The 12,800-nt window shown below is 38.4% G+C and overlaps 1 pseudogene; it reads left to right on the forward strand.

Moving 5' to 3' along the window:
* Positions 1-2,597: 2,597 nt before the first annotated feature.
* On the forward strand, positions 2,598-9,299 carry LOC149246850 (arginine decarboxylase-like; annotated as a pseudogene).
* Positions 9,300-12,800: the final 3,501 nt, after the last annotated feature.

Raw genomic sequence — 12,800 nt, forward strand, 5'->3', positions numbered from 1 at the left:
AGCCAAAGGTCTAACATGCTCGCTTCATGAGCCAAATCTTAATCTTGTTAAATTTTTTCCAGCTGGTGGATCCTTTTGATTTCCCAATTAGGTCATCCTTCATCCAGTGTCTGACCTTTATGCCACTTAAATATTTCGATCTAATGATGTCTCCGCACAATAACTTGCCAAAGAAACGGCTCCATAAATATTTAGTTGGAAGAGCCCAACCAAAGAACTTTAGTTCCAATATTAACCATCCTCCTAATCTCTTTGGTATTGTTAGCTTATCTAATTTAATGAGGTGGAATTTGAAAATTTTACCAGAGCCAGCCCATATAAAATTTTCCATAATACCATTTATTTTCCTTATAATCGTGGTAGGTAGACAGAAGAGATATGCCCAATATACTGCAAATTGTTGTAGGAACGATTGTGTGAGAGTGACTTTGCCTCCGAGAGTGAGACACTGATGTTCCCACATAGTGATCTTTTTGTGAAATATGTTAGTGATCCACATCCAATCATTGACTTTATAATCATTTGGCTTAATGTTGAACCCCAAGTATTTTAAACCACAGCAGATTGGTTGTGTTTCCACTCCAGAAAGAGCTTCAATATATCTTATGTCCTCATGTTGCCCCTCCGCAAACAATAACAAGGAATTATCTGTATTAGTAATGAGACCCAATGCACTGCGAAACCTATAGAAGACGTGTTGGAGTGTAACCTACTTCATCTTGGATAGCATAGTAAATAACAAAATGTTGTCCACGAAAAAACTGTGTGAGACCCGAATGTAGTGACCCACCATGTTTCTACGGAAAATGTCCTCTAAACAGACAACTTTGATTTTATGGTTGAGGCCATCCATGATTAGAATAAAAAACAAAGGTGATAGTGAGCATCCCTAGCAGAGACCTCTTCCAACACCAAAAAATTTGTGGGATAACCATTTATAATGACTGTGTATTGAACAAATGAAACACATGCCATAATTCATTCAATATTTTGCATTTCTAATCCAATCCTATGTAGAATGATGTAGAGGAAAGACCAGTATACACAGTCATATGTTTTTTTTAGGTCGACCTTCATGATAATAACTTCCAATTTATTAGTGTGAATTGAATGTAGGCATTCCTGCATTGTGGCAACCGCATCATGGACCAGTCTGTCCTGTAAAAAACCATATTGCTCCAGAGTAATGTAGGTGGACATGGTAGACTTTATTCTAAGTGCAATGATCTTAGAAATAAATTTGTAAAGCAGATTACAGAGTGATATAGGTTTGTATTCTATGAAGGATCCCACTTCACTATGTTTTGGAATAAGAGCTATGAACGTGTGTTTGATAGTTCCCGTAATATGTATTCCAATCCTAGATTGTTCAACCATCTGCAGCAATTCTGGGCCAATTAGGTCAAGAAAATTCAAGAAGAATTTGACCATCCATCCATCTCATCCAGGGCATTTATATTTCACAAATATTTTTAGGACCAAGTGTACCTCCTCCATATTTTCTATCTTGTATAATTCCTCATTCTTTGCCTGGTCAAACATGGTATGATAGGATTCCGACTCCCATATCTGGTCCTCAGGACGTGATCCCCCCTATGCCTTGTATGCCTCTTCAAAAAAAGTAATTGTCACCTTCTAAATATATGAGAAGGTATGCACCATGTTACCACTTGAATCTTTTGTACTCCAGATGGTGTTAACATTCCTCTTATAATTTACGTACATGTGGAAAAATTTAGTATTCCCTATCCCCCCTCTTTCAGCTGTATTGCCCTACTTTTTAATCGCCATGTGACCTCCTGAATATGTAGGATCATTTGCTTCTTTTCCTCCATCTCCTTAATGTTATTTATGAGTTTTGGGGAAGGATTCCCAACATCCAATATCCTACCAATTTTTTCCAACTCCTTTTTGATGTTAGCTAAATCCTTTATCATGTTCATTTTCTTCTTGCGCTCCCATTTTCTTACTTCTGATTTTAAGGCATGTAGCTTCCCATGTATGACCAACATGGGGAAATAGTCTGCTATCCTGTATTGTCTCCATAAATCCCTAATCAGGGTATTAAAATATTGATCCTAATTCCAAATGCAATTGAACTTGAAAGTCATGTCGAGCCATGTCTCTTCTCTTCTCTATAGAAGTGTGCTGGGCAAGTGATAAGATATAAATGATTTTAGGACCTCAGTTTGTTGGAAACCCATTATCTCAATCATATCTTCATGGACCAAGTATCGATAAATTCTCTTGGCAATATGTTGTGTACCTGCTCTACCATTTTACTAGGTGGGCACAGTTTTACGAGGTCGAATGTCAATCAGATTGTTATCGTTGAAAATAGTTTTAAGTTTGTCCGCAAGTGGATCCATCCTTCGAACAAAACCCCACCCCAACATTCATCCAATGTTACAGTGCCATTAAAATCTCCTGCCAGAATGAGAGATGAAAATTTTAGTATATCTGATGACTCCAATTTGTCCTAGAAAGTTGCTTGATCCCTATATGGAGCATATACATTTAAAATGCAGAGTCTACCAGCTAGTCCCCTAAGTCATCCCGTGAGTAAAATACCAGAAAAACATCTGTAAGATGGAAATATGCCCATCGTGGATTCTACAGTCTGCCAATCCTCCAGAAAGACCCAGGGAGTCAACAACCACCATTTGCCAATTCAGAAACATTTTTCCGAAGTATTCAAGTACTCAGTGAGAAATTCTCATGGAATTTTTGTGAGTTCCCCAGACCCCGCATATTGAGGGAAAGGTAGAGGGTCATGTTGCATGGAGGTTGGGCAACATTGCTCTAAGGTCCCAAGGTGCATAGGAGGTACCAATAGGGATATCAATGAGGGAGGAGGAATCATTGAAAGAGATGTATTTAAATTTGGACTACCCTAGAAAATGTTTGCTACCACTCTTTTCTCAACTTCTAACAGTGATATTAAGAATTGATTTGGGGTAATGGTCAGTGAGGTATGAGGACATTCCCATTGTATAGAAAGGGCTTTTAGGTCAAATGTCGGGTTCACAAGCAGAAATTCTACGTCGTTTTCCACCAAGTTCTTGGGGGATGAAACAAGGGACTGGGGGGATGGTGGGGATCCTTGGGGAGGGGAGGTTGTATGACATGAGGGATTCTCAGGAGTCTTCAATAGATTAGGATGTGATAGAGGAGCCAAATTCACAGGGGTCATCAAGGAGGCAGAGAGCAGAGGAGGAAAATTCCTGAGAATCAAAGGAGGGGAAGTGTGATGGGGTATGTGGGGATGTGCATGCGGTGGAGGTGAGGTAACCAAATTCACAGTTTCTGAGTCTGTTGAATCAAAAGGCGGGGGGGTGGGAGGGGAGGACGATCTAGCATTGTGGGAAATGGATGATGGATGTTCCTTAGACATCAAACTAGGAGATGAGGGGATTGTGCAAGGAGAGTGTTTTACTGGTGACAACCACTCTCTAAAATTTTTCCTATGCTTATTTTTGGAGCCTCCCTCCTACATCACAACAGCTCATCTCACATTGACTAAGGTACTTGCGTTTTCATTGATATTTATCTTTTTCTTTATGGATTGTATTTTCTTACTTGGTTTACTATCTAACCCACAAGCCGATCTCTTGACTTGGTTGTAATTTGGTTCTAAGCCAGCCTTGCTGATTTGTGCAATCCTAGAGTGGAACCAACCTTGCTCTTAGGAAATGCGCAATTCAAGCCAGCAGTGAGTGTCAGCTCCAAAATTGCGCAGACCCAGCTAGCAGCTTGCCTTCAAATGGGAAACTGTGTAGAGCATGAGAGACAACCTAAGACACTCATCTCCAGAATTGCGTAGAGCCAACTTACAACTTGCCTTTAGCTAGGAAGTTGTGTAGAGCTTGAGAGGCATACCAAAGCCACTCAGCCTAGAAATTGTGCAGAACCTACTGTACTCAGAAACTTCTCAGTACATGAACCAGAGAGTTGCCCAGTACTTCCTAGAAATGCACAATATTTCCAGGCAGTGCATGGTAGTTTTATCGAAAAGAAAGAAGCTAAGAGGAAAAGCATCCCTATGAAGTAGGGATGTATTATTAGTTTCATGAAGGTGGCACATTTCCATCTTTAGAAGTTTATGCCAAGTGTCGATGTTCTCATTGATCTCAAGCATACGCGTCATGAATTCCTATTTCTAACCTTTATGTAATGGGCACCTCTAAATGTCACTTATACATTCAAGCATCAAGCTCTAGCTTCCTTAGGAGATGAAGGAGTCATCAGATCATTGTCATCTCTTTTAGGGGTGAGTTTTTCTTTTATTGCCTTTTGTTGCTTTTTCTGTCGCTTTTTTTTGTTTAGCTTGTGAGAGTGTTGTTTCACTCACTTTGTTTAATAACCACTAGAATTTTAACTTGTCTTGGCTTGTAGAAGAGTTGTTTCAAGTTATATATTGCTTTCTCAAGTGTTGCATGAGTTTTCCCGTTTTTGCACGAATGGTTGCCGTTGCGGTGACTCCCTTCAAATGCTCTATATTCCTTCTGTTTAATTGATTTTTGCACTTGTTTTACATGCATACATATACACTTAGTCAGATATGTACTCATGCTTACATCATCATTCATATTTTCTTGTTTGCACACTCCCTATGAACAGGTCTTGGCTCCTCTTACCTGGATCTCACATCTCACAACATGGAATGCGGAATTTGGGATCTCAAGGGCATTGCCATGGCTTCTAGAAATGCACAGAGCCTATCGTGGGTTGGATCGAACTATGCACTATGCAGTTCCAGGAGCCAGCCTCCCACCTTGGTCATTGAAACTTCATAAAGCACAGTCTCTGCCATGCCCTGTCCTATACTGAACTGTGCATTGCATAGTTCCATTCATCAAGCTTACACAATGATTACTGGGACTGTGTAGTGTGCAGTTCCCACAGTCAGTCAGTCACCCCTGTCAATAAAAATTGCACAATTGCTCTCATTAGATGCTTTGGTTGCTGCTTGATCGTGTTGTAAAGTTAGATTTGTAAGAGATAATGTTTGCTTGCCATGAGTGTCCTTTCTATCCCACAGGTACCACACACATGAAGCACTTCTCTCCAGCAATCATTGTACCATGGCACCAAAGAGATTTGTTTCAAGAGTGACCACTGAAAGAAATACTCAGGAAGCAGTTGAGCAAGGGCCAATTTACTTGCTAATATATGTAGATTCCCAACTGTTTATAGAAAAGGAATCAACACTAACATGGCAACAAGACGAACAACAATGGTCGAAAGTAGCATCCAATACAGGATTAGGGAAGGAGAAAATTGCTGACACAATAAAGGGAGAACAAAGCTGCAGAGTGAAAGCAGATCAATCTTCATGCAGGCAACTTTGATAGCAGAAGAAAAAGGAAGAAAAGGACACAGACAATAGAGCGAAGGCAGAGAGAAAATTTGAGCTTGAAGGTAGCAGAACTGAGATCTCAGCAAGAAGAACAAGAGTCTAAGAAATAAAAATAGTTGAGAAGAAAAAACATGAATAAGAAAAAAGTCAAGGTGCAATAATAGAGAAAAAAATGCCAATACAGGTTAATAAGCCAGAACAACCAAGAACTGAGGATGAGAGTGAACAGATGCAGGTTCCCTCACCAAAGTTAAGCACAAGAACCAAGTCCGGTTGGAGGTCGATAGGTACATGGAGTAGCTAAGGAAAGAGGACACCATGGATGACTTGGATATCAGCGCAAAAAACATTCAAAGTACATTGGTGGTCCGGTTATGGTCAACACCATGTTACACATGCTTCGAGATGAGTTGGGCATAAGTTCCAAGACCATATACCTAGATGCTATGGAGGAAAGAGTCCACTATTATAAAGACACCACCAAGCAGTTTGGGGACATCATCATGCAGTACCAAGCTTGGCATCAATACATGAATAGAAGCATCAAGTCGAGGTTGTTGAATTGGTCTTTCCCCAACCTTCAGATTCATAGATTTTTGTCATTTTAGGTTGTCTCTACCCTATTTTGTCTCACATGGGTACATGTACAAAATGTATATTATTTGTAGATATGTTGTAAGTGAAATTCCAAGTGTCACTAGTGGAACATGAACAATCACTATGTAATGTAATGAGTTGTGTAAAGAAGTTGAAGGGTTATGAGGGAAGAGTCATAAAGAGGAATGTCAAGGGTCACCCCACCCTTTGTTATAAATAGAACCTCATTACTCATAGAATAGGGTTCTGGAAGCCAATATTTTTTCAACGCATTGCTTATATAAGGCTCGGAGAGTATTGTGATGAGCCTTGGATTCTCCAAAACGTAGAGCAAGTATAATTCTTTGGAGGAGTAGGTGGTGTTGACTGTAATGGTCCACTATTGGGGATAGTGGTTGTCAATGGTCTAGGTATGGATGGAACTTTCACTTAATAATAATATAACTGAGCCAACATGTTTTCATGCATATGTTGTTATTGTAGTTGGACTATTCTCATTGCTTTAGCAATGTATGATATTTAACTTATGCATTTGTGTATGAACTATTTTGTATATGATTGTACGAATCTTGTTTAAGACGTGTTGTTAGATTAACCCATCACTTTGGTTTTTGGACTATTCTACTTTCTAGCTTGTGATGTCTTTCTACTCGTGTGTTCCTTTCAGGCTGCGTACTATTACAGGCTTCTAAGGGACACACTTCCTTTTCCCCTCTGTGCGGAATAACCCCCATGAATCTCACTTGACTCACCGCAAGGTCACGCACTTGCTTCCAGCCAAAGCTATATTACTTACCTTTGTGCACTATCACAGCGAAGGTGCTACTTTAGTATGCACTATTGGGAATCCTACTCCAAATAATTTGAGGTCTAGTTGGGACTTATTATCGGGTAGATCTCCTTGACATATTAGTGGGTACAACACCATCAACAGAGAGGCACCTGAAAACTATTGTCGATCTGTGAGAAATATTTAACTTTGTACATCAATACCTCATCCACGATGTTCTATAGGGTACCATCCAATGCCATCATAAACCCGAGCCCCACCACCCACAATGCTTTTGTTCCAATGTCTTTGAGAGAATTGTGCCATAAGATGACCTATATGGTGGCAAATTAAACATCGAAATGGTATACACCAAAAATCTAGTCTCTGATGTATATGGATTTTGTCCCAAACCAGATCTATATGTGTAGGAAGGTCCCCAGTGAAGCCACATTCTATCAAAATCTAAACTACCATTTTGTCCCTAACCCCTAAGCACTTCGGATCCACATATATGAATTTACCAATTTCATTTCCAATTTCTATAAATACCCTTTTGGTCCATAATTCAATGGGAAGTCCAGGAAGCTTCACCCAAATCAGATTATTGTGAGGGGTGTCCCTAAGAGGGTTAAAACTAACATACCAGGGTTGAAGTGACAAAACACCACGTTCTTGAAGACACGACAATTTCAGGATTTTTTCTAGGTCCTCCTAGTGTAAGAAGTGGATGATGAACCAAGAGTTCATGAGTTTTCTGACTGTAGGAGTGTAACCAAGGAGCGCTTTCCACTGTGTTGAAATCGATGTACGCATCTCTTCTTCCTGTAAACCCGAGTAGTAACAGTGCCCCACAAGTTCTCTTTTCTGTAGGTTGATCACCTGGTCCAAGAGGAAATCATACCCAAAGCTTAGAAATTGTGTTTGGCGAGATGTTTTTCCCATGGTGTTGTGTCTCATATTAGGAGCCCAAGTGGAGTCATGGCAGTTCAAAAGGTGTGGTAGTTCCACACGTGAGGCAATTGGAAGGCCCCCCTTAGCCAACTGTATTAGATTATTCTTCGTATTCGGTAGTAATGATGCTGCATGTCTCTCTGTTGACATATGGGTGACCGAATGGGTATCGACCTCAATGTGATGAAGATCATCAAGAAGGTGGTTGGTTCCAAATATTTGGGAGGGCTAGGAATGTCAGCACTTCTTATTATTAGGTTTCTTGATGTGCTGAAGCATAGGCTGGAATCTCTAAAATCAACCTTTGATTCTACAATACATATGCAATCAATATCAATATGTTGTGGAGAACATTGTGGAGTTTGGGAAGCCCTATGAATTTGGGCTTGAAGCTAGGTCGAAACTAGAGTTGTTGCTAGCCATGGGTTCCATGTGTAAATCAAGCCCTAAAGATTTGCTTGTCTGTAATGGATACAAATATGAAGAATATATTTCGTTGGTGCTTACTACCATACCCTTGAATTTTAATTGCATTATTGTGTTGGAGCAAGAAGAAGAACTGGATTCGGTTCTCAGTGTGAAATGCAAGTTAACCATGAGGGCTGTTATTGGGGTTTGAGCCAACTTAAGGACCAAACAAGGTGGCCATTTCGGCGCCAAATCTAGTGAGAAGGGAAAATTTGGGCTCACGAGTTTGGAAATTGTTGGCATCATTTGGAAATTGCAGAAATTAGGGATGTTGGATTGTCTTGATTTTCTTCCTTTACATAGTATGTCTTAGATCCCATGCATTTAGTTCTTAATGATGGTGTGAGCGAAGTGATGTATATATACTGTGATTTTGTTAAGCTGGGCACCAATATGAAGATCAGTGACATTGGAGGAGGGCTTGGTATTGATTATGAAGGTACCAAGTGTTCTTGATCTGATATGTTTGTTGCTTATAGTTTGGAAGCATATGCAGCGACTATGGTCAAGGAAGTTCCTGTGGCCTATAATTTGGAAGGGGTAAACCATCTCATCACATGTAGTGAATGTGGGAGAGCTCTGGTTTCACACCATTTTCTTCTAGTGTTTGATGTTGTGTCTGTGCATGAAAAAAGGACTTTGTATCTGCAGTTGTGGCTGGAACAGATCTAAAGCCTTTGGTGGACAATTTTCCTAAGAAATTAATGGGTGATTATAAAAAAATCATGGATAATACTGCCATGGGGAATTTCCACAACAACCAATGTACATAGAGCATATGAAAGCAAGGTTCCTAGATTTGTTCAAAGAAGGGAACTTGAGGCTTGAACCATTAGCCATTGTAGACGAGATGTGGATGTCATATCTTTTCTTGTCGCAGAAGGGCCCGCCATGTGTCACATAAATATGTCAATATTCAAGTTAATTCCTAACTTCTGGGAAATTGGGAAGTTGTTTCCATTGATGCCTATCCATAGGCTCAACGAATGAACTACTCCGTGTGCCATTCTGTCGGACTTCACCTTTGATAGTGATGGCAAGGTGGAAACATTCCTAATTGATGATGATAGTGGTGGAACCTTAACCAATTTTCTTCATTTGTTGATGCATGAACCCAACATGATGTTCGGTTCTCTCAAGTGTCTCATTTAGGACTCCCTAAACTTGGATGATGACTGTGACTTAGACTCTGTTATCTCTAACCTTAACACCATTCCTTCAACATACAAATATCTACCATACCTCTCCTCCTCATCATCCACCTCTTATGTCTTCAGTAACGACGATGAAGAATCCCATGACCACGACCACGACTGTGACCATGATACCTGGTAACCCTACTCTAGGTCCGTTGATAAAAATAAACCATTCATTTTCCCTGAATTTTCAATTGGATTAGGTATAGTTAGGTATGTTAGTGATTTCTTCATCTATAGAGGGTTTTATAGCAGCAAAAACAACCACCATGTTTTGAACTTGAGATGTAAATTCATTTCTTAGTGTTAATTGTACATGCCATTCTATAGTTTTTGAATGGTGAGTTCCTTTTATTTGGTTGTAACCAAGATTTAGAAAGTCAGTCGACCTGCTCTTGACTATTCTGATAAAAAGGCAATCTTGATTTTAGATCCCTCATTTTCAAATGTGAATTTCTAATTGAAATGGACATTCGATTGGCAAAAAACGAAAAAACAGTAATGGCCCATTGTGGGCGATTTACGTTTTAGGACTAGTCCATGTTTGAAGACATTACATGGTTCGTGGGCATTAGTTGGTTCATTAGAGGAGCGAGAGGAAGCTCACCTGTCATCAATGCAACCTGCTAAATATGAGTCATTGTAGCCAGTCAACTCCATATTGAATGTGGTTAAAGTAGAACATCTCCTCCTTCTCCCTCTTTCGGTATCGTCATTGGGTTATTCATTGGTATATTTATTTTGATATTGTATCAATTTACAACTTAGATGTTTTTTTTCCCTTCTATCTTATTTCTTAAAGAATCAACATGAATTGTCCTATCACCATTTGTGATGAATTTTCTATTTTCTTTTGCGTCTATGCTTGTTAATCCACACCAATAGAATTGTGGACCAACTCCAGACAAGTAAATCCTCTTTGGATGTATCTCTTTTTTGACTAGTGCTTTTCTAGTCTCAAGGGGATGTCCCTAGCGTTATATGATGTTCTTTTCCATTAATATTGTATGAGGGGAGAGGTTTAAGTAGAGAAACATATATGTTGAAGTTTTCCCATCACCACGAAGATCACGTATTTGATGTTTGAAGGAGAGAGGATGCAAACAGTCTGGGGCATGTTAGAGGTAAAAGAATAAATTCCATTATGACCCATGATCAAAGGGGAAAAGGTCATGAACTGATTGATTAAAGTACTTAAATACTAGTTAGAAAATTGAGAATGATGATTTCCCTATCTACAAGTTAGAAAACATGTTACTGTACTAATCAAATGTCATTATTGTTTTCTGATAAATAAACCCAAATAAGGTCCTTCCTTAATTCAACCAGAGATGCAAAATTCAATAATATTAACACCAAGGAAAGAATGGGAAGTGTTCTCTAACCACATCAAAAAAATACTTTTTTTACACCGCACATCATTCCCCTTCAATCAATATCCTTATCCACAAAAAATGCTTTATGTACAACACATCTCCACAAATGCTACAAAAACTATTGCATATCCATAGTTTCAAAATTCCTCCCCTAACTGCATTCCCTAGCATAACTCCCATTCATGAAATAAAACATAGCCAAACCCAATATTGTGGATATGAACATTCTACAACAATGAGGTGCATACAAAAATCCATGAACCCAAGACTAATACATGACTAATAAGAATTAGATTATATAAGTTTGATGACAAAAGTTGTGGCTTGAGTTTCAATAAGCGTAACATTTTGGAGAACTATATGACAACATAGAAAATTATGGTTGAATACCTACATACAATGTTTGTGGGACACATTAAAGGTAAAAGAACAAGTTCCATTGTGGCTCATGATCAAAAGGGAAAATATCGTGAACTCATTGCTTAAAGTACTTAAATACTTGTGAGAAACTTGAGAATTAGTATTTACCTATCTACAAATTAGAAAAATTGTTACTGTACTAATCAAATGTTATTATTCTTTGATTAGAAATCAACCCAAATAAGGTTATTCCTTGATTCCACCAGAGATGGAATATTCACTAAGATTAACACCAAGGAAACAATGGGAAGTGTTGTCCAACCACATCAAGAAAACACTTGCTTTACACTGCACATCATTCCCCTTCATCCAATACCCATATGCATAAAAAATGCTTTATGTAAAACACATATTTAGGAACCATAATTTTTTAGAATATATTTTTCCCATTTGCGTACTAAATTCTGATACTTGGGTATTGTTAGGGACTCTAAAGACTTACTTGCTTCTACATGGAATGGGATCTCTTTTCACCAGATTTTAGATATACATTCTATGGCATCTTATGAGTCTGATAGAATGGCCCCTTACAGTGGTTTAACTACTGGGTTTGTAGGGGATTGCATAACTCCCAGTTAAGCAATGCCTTCAAAGATTGAATCCTTTCTGTAGCCTATCGAGAAGATTGGTATGGATATGTTTCACTGGCCTAGGATATTTATCTCATTGTGTACTTTGGTGTAGACACTAAGAATTTTGAAGGCCATCGAGAGCCAAGATATTGATTGAGATTGATTTATTTTCCAACAAAAATGTAATATTTGATTTGTGTTAGAGGGTAATCTAATGGATTTTGGGCGTCATGGACAAAGATATATGTAAAATAATGCCAGATGAAATTCTTCTTGCTGGTTTATAACCTTGTTGCAAGAACTTAGGTCATAATTAGCCTAGATCACTAAGAACTATGAAATATTGGTACTCTAATAGACCTCATAATTCAACCTCTAGGAAATTACTTTATTGTGTTCTTTGATGCAGAAGCTAAGAGGTTTGAAGGCCATGCAAAGCCAAGAGAGTGATTTGGATTGATTTGTTGTCATAATAATTGCACCAATCTACAACCAGCTATTGATTGAAACAAGACCATTTTAATACAGAAGATGTGGAGCTTGACTTGTCTTTGACATTGGAAATTTTATATTCTGTGACATCTGAAATCTGAAACTTAGTTTTCCAAGGGAAATGTATTTTAGGGGTAGTGTTTGTATACTAACTTACATTTACCTTAGCTATTGACCTTCACTTTTTAAGTGTTGATTTGTTAATAAAAATTTTTGAGGATGCTCCTTTTTGTGTAATTTGTTGGATAAATTCAACAGAAATATAGGTGTGGAGCATGTTCTTCAAGACATAACTACAAAGGTATTGATTATGTAGCACTTCACAAATTGATAATGAAGAGACAACCCATATTATTTGTTTCTTTATATGTTGCATTGATTTAATATTGGAGATGTTAAGGAGGAAATGAGGAGAGTATGAGCATCACCAAACCATTTATGATCATTCCCTCACGATGACATCACAAATAATAGAAATTTTTTGTGTTGTACCATCATCCTATCAATGTCAATCCATTCTCAATTGTTAATTAGAGTGGAGGAAAATGTTGTTTTTATAGAATGGTATGCTAATTCCATTAAGTAGTATTGTTTATG

Source organism: Pinus tabuliformis, chromosome 7 (genome assembly GCF_031772625.1).
Source record: "Pinus tabuliformis cultivar Carrire ecotype Pingquan chromosome 7, CPIR1, whole genome shotgun sequence".
Lineage (NCBI taxonomy): Eukaryota > Viridiplantae > Streptophyta > Pinopsida > Pinales > Pinaceae > Pinus > Pinus tabuliformis.